General features: G+C 40.4%; 2 pseudogenes; one reads left to right on the top strand and one right to left on the bottom strand.

Annotated features, from left to right (window-relative positions):
• The first annotated feature begins 342 nt into the window (after positions 1-342).
• LOC110544095 (voltage-dependent anion-selective channel protein 1-like) lies at positions 343-1,313 on the top strand (annotated as a pseudogene).
• An 8,584-nt stretch (positions 1,314-9,897) lies between these two features.
• On the bottom strand, positions 9,898-10,579 carry LOC110544101 (isopentenyl-diphosphate Delta-isomerase 1-like; annotated as a pseudogene).
• Between the last annotated feature and the right edge of the window lie 256 nt (positions 10,580-10,835).

Genomic DNA, 10,835 nt, shown 5'->3' with positions numbered 1-10,835 from the left:
TTTCTCAACTCTTGTAAAGTAGAACTTACTCCTGCTGTATGATTTAACATCTCTTCCACTATAATTTTAAATAGATTTTGCTAAATAGCAGATAACAGAGTTAATTAGTTACTATTACCACCAAAATCATTAACTTTCAGTAGTAAAATAATAATTTGAGGATGTTTAAAGCACAAAATCAATTGCGAATGACAAAAATTAGTATATGGAACTGGCCTTTCAAATCTATGGATCAAACACCTGGGGAATCACAGCAATTGTATATTAATATTTGATCTGGCCAGGCTGCTCGCTGCAGTCTCCACCATAGCTGCCTCTGCTCCCACCGTCACCACCTCTGAGAAAATGGTTGTGATTCCCACATATGCTGATCTTGACCAGTCCACCAGGGATGTCGTCACATTTAGACTGACTTCTGTTACAGCCTCACCACTCTATTTTTTAACAGTTTAATGGGTACATTATAAAGTCTTCCATTTTGTGTGGAATTAGCTCCTCCCCTTCGAATGCTGTATTTACCATCACTTAACGTCACCAGGGATGTCGTTTATTAAGCTTTGGCTTAATAAACTCAATTTGAAAAGGAAGTCCGAAAATGGATTGTAATTTACCAGCTCAGGCTCCGCCAACACAGAAACCACCAAAGTGAATGGCAGCCTGGAAACCAAGTCCAGGTGGACCGAGTATGTACTGTCGTTTACAGAGAAATGGAACACAGACAACATCCTGGGCACTGAGATCATTGTGGAAGACCAGCTCACTCATGGGTTGAGGCTGACTCATCCTTCTCGCCTAACATTAAGAAAAAAATGGTAAAATCAAGACAGGGTACAAGAGGGAGCATATTAACCTAGGCTGTGATGTGAAATTTGACATTGCTGGGCCCTCGATCTGAGGCCTCTGATGCTTGGCTATGAGGGCTGCCTGGCTGACTATCAGATGAATTTTGAGACTGCGAAGTCTCAAGTGACCCAGCGCAACTTTGCAATTGGCTACAAGATGGACGAATTCCAGCTTCACACTAACATGAATGATGGGACAGAGTTTGGTGGTTCCATTTACCAGCAGGTGAACAAGGAATTGGAGACAGATGTCAACTTCGATTGGACAGCGGAAATAGTAACACTCTCCTTGCAATTTCAACCAAGTATGCTAGCTTTTAGGCCAAACTAAACAACTCTAGCCTGATTGGCTTAGGGTACACTCAGACCCTGAAGCTAGGTATCAAACTGAAGCTGTCAGCCCGGCTGGATGGCAAGAACGTCAATTCAGGTGGCCACAAGCTTGGTGTAGTACTGGAATTTCAAACATGAATGAATATTTTATAATCATTAAATTTCAAACTATTTTGCAGCATAGCTGCTATATTCAGAATTTAGTGTACCTTTTAATATTGTATGTTGGGGATGCAAGCATTGATAAATACCATGTTAGACCTCCAGGCTAAGGATGACTCAGTTTTAAGTTGTTTACCATTTCAGAGGTACAGCAGAGACCCCATTCCAGACAGGGTCCTGTTAGCTGTAGGTGTGGCTTGGGGAAGAGCCAGACTGCAAGAGCAAGCTGGGAATGTGCGGGCCCTTTTGTAAGTCTGTCTCCAATCCCCAGATGAAATTGTGACTTCCCAAACATTGAACCCTGCTGTCCCGATCCTAACTGCTGGGAAGCATGTGCACACCTATGTGAAAGGGATGTTTTAGACAGATGGTCATGCCTTGTTCCCATCCAAACCCATCAGATACCTGGATTACACCAAAAGTGGTATTCAGGGTGTGATTAGATATTTCTTTTGTGTTGTTTTAGGGTGGAGAGGGTGGGCATGATGGAGCCAGTCATTAAGAATTTAATCCTTCCTTGTGTTGTGCCGTGGTTTTCTTTCTTTCTTCTTATTTAAAAAAAAAAATCCTTTTCTTTTTTGCCACTGCACCAGAGTATGAAATAGCTTCTGTTTTGTTTTTTTTGTTTTTTTTTTTTTTCCCCCAACTCTGTGCTGGGTAGGTGATCATGTTCACACCCTGACAACACTAGACATTTAGACCGACTTCTGTTACAGCCTCACCACTCTATTTTTTAACAGGTTAATGGGTACATTATGAAGTCTTCCATTCTCTGTGGAATTAGCTCCTCCCCTTCGAATGCTGTAATGAACATCACTTAAAAATAAAACCTGAATAAAATATTGAAACCTCAAAAAATAATTGATCTGTACAGCACATCCAACTTTTCCTTATCATAAAGTATAGTATAATAATCATTTTTGTTAACATTTACACTGCGATTAGTGCTACTAATCAACCTGGAAAAATGTTAAGTGTAAAAGAAGATATCCATAAGTTATATGCAAATGCAATGTCATCTTGTAAGATGACATCTTGTAAGACTTGAGCATCCAACATTTTGGTTATGAAGGGGGTCCTAAAATTAATCACCCCATGTAAAGACAGAGGGACACCACTGACTCTCCCTTGAACCTGCCCTGTCGATATTATAGTTATAATTATCTTTATAGGCTTAGGGACTCAACAAACCATGACATCATGCCTACAAGGCAATCGTGGTACCACTCAGCTGTATCCTCAGCCCTGCCCTCTTAATGTATTAGTGCTGTTCTGAAGCAGCTAAGCAATTTTATTTTTTTGCTCATTTTCAGGCCTATGATAAAATTTAATACTATAAAAAACACTTGGCTAATAAAGTGTTCTGAAAATGTTTGTCAAAATGTAAAAAAAAAAAAAAAATGAGGAGTTCTACTATTTCCTCAATCTTGTCATAGCCATGTATTTGGACAGGCTAAATTGTTTTTTTTTTATCATTTTTTAAATTTTATTAATTACACTTTATTCATTTTGTATCACCCCATAAGCCCCTCCCTCCTCCCCTCCCAGTCCGCCCCCCCTTTCTGCATGCATGCCCCTCTCAATGTCTACTGATTGGGGCGGTCGTCCTCTCCTTTCTGATCTTAGTCTATCAGTTCACATCAGAAGTCGCTGCATTGTCAGGGTTCTAGGTTATCTCCATGAATAGTCCTTGGTTGGAGTATGAGTCTCTGGGAAGTTCCCTGTGTTCAAATTTTCTTGTTCTGTTGCTCTCCTTGTGGAGTTCCTGTCCTCTCCAGCTCTTACTATTTCCTACTTCTTACATAAAATTCCATTCACTCTGACCATCAGTTAGCCATCAGGCTCAGCATCTGCTTTCACAGTCTGCATGGCAGAGACTTTCAGAGGCCCTCTGTAGCAGGTTCCTAGGTTGTTTCCTGTTTTCTTTTTCTTCTGATGTCCATCCTCTTTGCCTTTCAGGATGGGGATTGAACATTTTAGTTAGGGTCCTCTCTTTTGCTTAGTATGTTTAGATGTACAGATTTTAGTGGGTTTATTCTATGTTGTATGATTATATGAGTGAGTATATACCATGTGTGTCTTTTTGCTTCTGGGACAACTCACTCAGAATGATCCTTTCCAGGTCCCACCATTTACCTGCAAATTTCATGATTTCCTTATTTTTCATTGCTGAGTAATATTCCATTGTATAGATGTACCACAGTTTCTGCATCCATTCTTCAGTTGAGGGGCATCTGGGTTGTTTCCAGCTTCTGGCTATTACAAATAAAGCTGCTACAAACATGGATGAGCAAATGTCCTTTTTGTGTACTTGAGCCTCTTTTGGGTATATGCCTAGGAGTGGTATGGCTGGATCTTGAGGAAGCACTATTCCTAGTTGTCTGAGAAAGCACCAGATTGATTTCCAGAGTGGTTGTATAAGTTTACACTCCCACCAGCAGTGGAGAAGGGTTCCCCTTTCTCCACAACCTCTCCAGCATGTGTTGTCACTTGAGTTTTTGATCTTGGACATTCTGATGGGTGTAAGTTGAAATCTCAGGGTTGTTTTGATTTGCATTTCCCTAATGGCTAATGAGGTTGAGCATTTCTTTAAGTGCTTCTCTGCCATATTCCTCTACAGACAATTCTCTGTTTAGCTCTGTTCCCCATTTTTTAAGTGGATTACTTGGTTTGCTGCTTTTCAGCTTCTTTAGTTCTTTGTATATACTGGATACGAGCACTCTATCAGGTAAAGGGTAAGTGAAGATTCTTTCCCAATCTGTAGGCAGTCTCTTTGTTTTGATGACGGTGTCCTTTGCTTTACATAAGCTTTTCAATTTCATGAGATCCCATTTATTGATTGTTGCTCTTAGAGCCTGTGCTGTTGGTGTTCTCTTCAGAAAGTTTTCTCCTGTACCAATGAGTTCTAGGGTATACCCCACTTTTTTTTTCTAGCCGATTTAATGTGTCTGGTTTTATGTTGAGGTCTTTGATCCACTTGGACTTCAGTTTTGTGCAGGGTGATAAGTATGGATCTATTTTCATTTTTCTACATGTAGATATCCAGTTGGACCTGCACCATTTGTTGAAGATGCTATCTTTTTTCCATTGTATGGTTTTGGCATCTTTGTCAAAAATCAGGTGTCCATAAGTGTGTGGGTTTATTTCTGGGTCTTCTGTTCGGTTCCATTGATTCACCATTCTGTTTCTATGCCAGTGCCATGCATTTTTTATAACTTTTTCTCTATAGTACAGCCTGAGATAAGGAAAGGAGGTACTCCAGAGGATCTTTTATTGTAGAGGATTGTTTTAGCAATTCTTGGTTTCTTTTTATTCCACTTTGCTGAAGGTGTTTATCAGCTGTAGGAGTTCTCTGGTAGAGTTTTTGGGGTCACTCATGTATACTATCATATCATCTGCAAATAGTGATAATTTGACTTCTTCCTTTCTCATCTGTATCCCCTTGATCTCCTTCAACTGTCTTATCGCGCTAGCAAGGACTTCCAGCACTATGTTGAAGAGATATCGAGAGAGTGGGCAGCCTTGTCTTGTCCATGATTTCAGTGGGATTGCTTTAAGTTTCTCTCCATTCAGTTTGATGTTGGCTATAGGCTTGCTGTATATTGCCTTTACTATGTTTAGTTATGTGCCTTGTATCCCTGATCTCTCCAATACTTTAAACATGAATGGATGTTGGATTTTGTCAAATGCTTTTTCAGCATCTAGAGAGATTATCATGTGGATTTTTTTCTTTCAGTTTGTTAATATGGTGGATCACATGGATGGATTTCCTTATATGGAACCACCCCTGCATACCTGGGATGAATCCTACTTGGTCAAAATGGATAATATCTTTGATGTGTTCTTGTATTCGGTTTGCGAGTATTTTGTTGAGTATTTTTGCATCAATGTTCATAAGGGAGATTGGCCTGAAATTCTTATTCTTTGTTGAGTCTTTGTGAGGTTTAGGTACCAAGGTGACTGTGGCTTCATAGAATGAGTTTGATAATGTTCCTTCTGTTTCTATTTTGTGGAATAGTTTGAAAAGAATTGGACTTTGCTCTTCTTTGAAGGTCTGGTAGAATTCTGTGCTGAAGCCATCTGGTCCTGGGCTTTTTTTGGATGGGAGACTTTTGATGACCACTTCTATTTCTTTGGGGGATATAGGACTATTTAATTGATTTACCTGGTCCTGATTCAGCTTTGGTAAGTCAAATCGATCAAGAAAATTGTCCATTTCATTTAGATTTTCAAATTTTGTGGCATATAGACTTTTGAAGTAAGTCCTAATGATTGTTTGGATTTCCTCAGTGTCTATAGTTTTGGCCCCCTTTTCATTTCTGATTTTGTTGATTTGGGTGGTGTCTCTCTGCCTTTTAGTTAGCTTGGATAAAGGTTTGTCAATCTTGTTGATTTTCTCAAAGAACCAGCTCTTGGATTCATTGATTCTTTGAATTGTTTTATTTGTTTCTAATTGATTGATTTCAGCCCTGAGCTTGATTATTTGAAGGCACTTAGTGCTATGATCTTTCCTCTTAGCACTGCTTTCATTGTGTCCCACAAGATTGGGTATGTTATGTCTTCATTTTCATTGAGTTCTAGGAAGACTTTAATTTCTTTCTTTATTTCTTCCCTGACCCAGCTGTCATTTAGTAACACGTTGTTCAGTTTCCATGTGTGTGTAGGCCTTTTGCTATTTCTGTTGTTGTTGAAGTCCAACTTTATTCCATGGTGATTAGACAAGATACAAGGGATTATTTCAATCTTCTTGTATCTGTTGAGGCTTGAATTGTGGCCAACTATATTCTCCATTTTTTAGAAGGTTCCATGAGGTGCTGAGAAGAAGGTAAATTCTTTTGTGTTTGGGTGTAAAGTTCTGTAAATGTCTGTGAGGTCCATTTGATTCATGACCTCTGTCAGAGATATTGTTTCTTTGTTTAATTTCTGTTTTGTTGACCTGTCCTTTGTTGAGAGTGGGGTGTTGAAGTCTCCCACTATCTATGTGTGGGGATCTATATGTGGTTTAAATTTTATCAATGTTTCTTTTACAAATGTGGGTGCTCTTGTATTTGTGGCATTGATGTTCAGGATTGTGATGTCTTCCTGGTGGAATTTTCCCTTGATGTGTATGAAGTATCCTTCCCCATCTTTTTTTATTAATTTTGGTTGAACGTCTATTTTATCAGATATTAGAATGGCTACTCCTGCCTGTTTCTTGGGTCCATTTGCTTGGAAAGTCGTCTTCCAACCTTTTACCCTCAGATAATGTCTATCTTTGTGCCTTAGGTGTGTTTCTTCTATGCAACATGTTGCTGGGTTTTGTTTATGTATCCATTCTGTTAATCTGTGTCTTTTTACTAGAGAGTTGATTCCATTGATGTTGAGAGAGATTAATGACCAGTGGATGTTAGATCCTTTGAATTTGATGTAGGCTCTGGTCATAAGGTTGTGTGCTTGGTTGCTTTTCATTTTATTGAAGTGAGGTTAATTATTTCCTGTGTTTTCTTGACAGAAGCTAATTTTCTTTCGTTGTATTTTCCCCTCCAGTGTCTTCTGTAATGCTGGATTTGTTTGTAGGTATTGGTGAAATTTGTTTTTGTCATTGAATATCTTGTTTTCTACATCTATGAGGACTGAGATTTTTGCAGGGTATAGTATCCTGAGCTGACATCTGTGTTCTCTTAGTGTCTGCATGATATCCGTCCAGGCCCTTCTGGCTTTCATAGTCTCTGTTGAAAAGTCAGGCGTGATTCTAATGGGTTTGCCATTATATGTTACTTGGCCTTTTTCGCTTGCCGCTTTAGTATTTTTTCTTTGTTCTGTATACTTACTGTTTTGATTATTATGTGGTGGGAGGATTTTCTTTTCTGGTCAAATTTGTTGGGTGTTCTGAATGCCTCATGTATTCTTACTGACTTCTCCTTTAACTTGGGGAAATTTTCTTCAATGATTTTGTTGAAAACATTTTCTGGGCCTTGGAGAAGGGAGTCTTCTTTTTCTTCTATACCTATTATTCTTAGGTTTTGTCTTTTCATATTGTTTTGGATTTCTTGGATGATCTGTGTCAGGAATTTTTTGGATTTAACATTTTCTTTGACATATACATCGATTTCTTCCATTGTATCTTCTACACCTGAGATTCTTTCTTCCATCTCTTGTAGTCTGTTGGTTATACTTACCTCTGTAGTTCCTGTTTTCTTCCCTAAATTCTTCCTCTCCCTTATTTCCTCCATTTGTGTTTTCTTTAATTATTCCAATTCTATCTTCAGGTCTTGATTTGTTTTGTTTACTTCCTTCACCTGTCTGATTTTATTTTCCTCTTTTTCTTTTAGTTCCTTCAACTCTGTTTCTTTTACTTCTTTCAGTGATTTAATTATTTCTTCTCTGAAGGCCACAAACTCTTTGGCTGCATCTTCCTGTATTTCTTCATGGATGGCCATAATCTGCTTGTCTTTAACTTCCTCCATTTCTTTATGGATAGCCATGATCTGTTTTTTTTTTTTTTTTATCTTCCTCTAATTCTTTACGTATTTTATTTGTTTCCTCTATTATCCTCTTCATCAGCATAGATGTAAGGTCATCTTCTTGATTTTCTATTGTGCTGCATTGTCCAGGGCTGTTCGCTCCTGGATGGCTGGGTTCTGGAGATTTCATATTGCTCTGTCTTTTGTTGGTTGAGCTTTTACGCTGACCTCTACCCATTGGGCTGTTTTAGGTGTTGGCTGTTAGTTTCTGTACTTCCTGGGTCCTGAGGTAGGGAGAATCCCCTTGGCCGAAAGATGATTTTTCCTGAAGGAGTCCTCCTCTGCTTTTTGGTTATGGTCACTGTATGGCCAGTGTTTCTCAGGAATTGCTACTGCTCACCTCAGGTGTTTAACCCTGAGTAGTAGCTGTGGTCTTTGTTAGGCAGCGGGGGCTCTCTTCTTACCCATAGAGGTTCTCAAGACAGCTGTCCCACTGCTGGGTTTCTTGTTATAAATTTAGTGAGCTGCTCCTGTTGTTACCTTTTCCAGGTATAGTCCTCTTGAAGAACCTGCTGATTCCCTAGCTGTGGGGTTTTCTCCCAACAGGGAAACTCAGTCTGTTATCCTGGGGCACACAGTTCTGTCCGGGAAAGTGAGAGGAGTGCCCAGCAAGTCTCTGGGCCAGAGGCTGAGTGCTCTGCTCTGGGACTGGAGAATGTGCACCTAGGTTGAGTTGGTACCTGGGGGTGCTGCTGTGGTCTGGAGGCTGGGTGCCTCAGTCTGGACAGGAAGCTGTGTGTCCCTGTCTGGGATGTCGGTTGTAGGCACTGCTCTGGTCTGGACGCTGTGGGTGCAGCCCTCTTGAAGGACCAGGTATTCCCACGGTTTTGTCAGTCTAGCTAGGGGTAACTGGTTGATCTTTGGCACAGTATCTGAGGGCTGCTTTAATGGCTCTCTGGCTTTTGTAGGTCTGAGGATGCAGCTGTGTGCCCCAGTGCCCTAAGGGTACTCAATAATGGTGGCTGAGCACAGTGCTCCTGCCTGCAGTAGAAGACTAGAGCCTAGAGTCTGCATGAATACAGAGAGTCTTTTGGTGCTGGGTGTCCTGAGCGTTAGACTTGATGATCCCCCCCGCTGGCGGTTTCCTCCTGCCTGGGTCACCCAATCTTTGCTTTGGGGACCGCCATTCTGTCTGGGGTGGTGGCGAGTAGAACCCACAGGCACAAAAGCCCTCCCGTGCCTCCGCCTTTCTGGCCGTTGGGAGCCTGAATGTCTGCCTAAACTGAATAATTTTCCCGAGACCTTTTCGTGGTGGTGGTATCAGCTGAGTGTTCTGAGATCAGACCAGCCGTTTCCCTCCCTGTGGGTTTGCACCCAATGGTGAAACTGAGTCTCTGGTGCCCTGGGGCCCACAGTTCTATCTGAGGTGGCGAATCAGGCGCCCAGGCAGGGCTCCGTGCAGGCGCCTGGGTCCCCCGCTCTGACTCTGGGCTGGCTCCTGGGGCGCCTGGGGAATCTGAGTCTTTTCCAGGGAATGTCTGGGTGACCTAAGGTCGGTCCCAATCGTTTCCTGCTCTGTGGGGTTATCTCTCAACTGGAAAATCTAGTCTGTGATGTTGTGGGCCCATAGTTCAGTCTGGGACAGTGACCAGATCATGCTGGCATGAAGCTCTGGGCTGTCGACCAAGTGCCTTGTTGGAACTAGGGTCTCTTCTGCGGTTTAGCCAGGTGAGTTAAAGCTGATTGAATCCCCAACTGTGGGGTATCCTCTCACCTGAGAAACACAATCACTTGTGTTTTATGGCCGCGAGTTCTGCTTGCTGGTCACTATGCCTGTCCTACTGTGCTGCTGTTCAGAATGAGAGCCCTCCCGGTGCAGCCATCTTGCCCTGCCTCCTAAATTGTTTTATTAATGGAATAATTTCATAATAATCTCTCATAAATGTTTTTTTTTACCAACATTAGTGCACATATAAGGGATATACTATAAAAGTAAGTCAGTTGGGTTTTTTCTCAAATGATTCTGGTTGTAAAATATCTATGTATTATACAAGGGAGCCCGATTTTAAACTAAACCATTCTTAGTAGGTAGAACAATTTTCACTTCATTTATACATTCACATTCTATGTATTTTCTCATGGTCAAGAAATTGACTCAAATGGTTTAATTTATCATTTAAAGAGAAAAGTGTCTGTAACAATTTTAAATCATGGAGTTAACTTAATTTCACCACTGGCTGCTTTCTTCACAATTCGAGTTTTTCATTTGATACATAGCAATAGCTTTTAATCTCATTGAGATCTGGATTCAAGGTTACATCCTTCCTCAGAAAAAAAATATAGTCAATTTCATATTCACCCCACATACCATCAGATTGGAAATTGTAGTAAATTCGTGTTAGATAATGCATTTTCCAATTGAGCTTTTAAGTGCCTCTGTGCTGTTTGTTTTACACCACCAATGGCATTGTTTTCTTGAAGCTCACCTGGATTATTTAATGAGGACTACAGCAACTCTTGGTGAAACAACCTGGAAAGGTTAATTTTAGGATCTGATCTCTGCTGTAACAGGAGCTTATTTTCAGTATTAAATAAGATGCTAAAAGCTCGATGTATTAATCCTTTGTCAATGTTTTCATTTAGGTGGCAATTTTTCTTGCTGTCAGCCCCAATTTTATTGTCATTTTTATCAATAAGAATATACATCTCTGCTAGAAGTCGAACCTGTTGTTCATTAATATGGTTGGTATTTATTTCATGCATTGCAACAGAATGTCTGATCCGACCTAGAACACAGAGATTCCAGGGATAGATGCTCTGTTCTCTCTCTTAAAAGAAAATATACAAAAAAAGACAACGAAGTCTGATATATGTTAATCAGCTATTCCTGAGCATGGTACCTGCTCTAGAATGCCATTTCACTGAAGAAAAGTTATTTTACCCATCCTGTAGCTATTAGTTGTAAATGACTTCTTTGTGAGCCTTTGGGCTCACCTACCTTCCTCCGTGCTGTGATTTTCTGGCTTGAACTTGTGTATGTCTCATACATGATGTT

The sequence above is a fragment of the Meriones unguiculatus genome, chromosome X (assembly GCF_030254825.1).
Source record: "Meriones unguiculatus strain TT.TT164.6M chromosome X, Bangor_MerUng_6.1, whole genome shotgun sequence".
Lineage (NCBI taxonomy): Eukaryota > Metazoa > Chordata > Mammalia > Rodentia > Muridae > Meriones > Meriones unguiculatus.
Note: the sequence above shows the minus strand (reverse complement) of the source record. Positions and strands in the feature narration are given on the sequence as shown.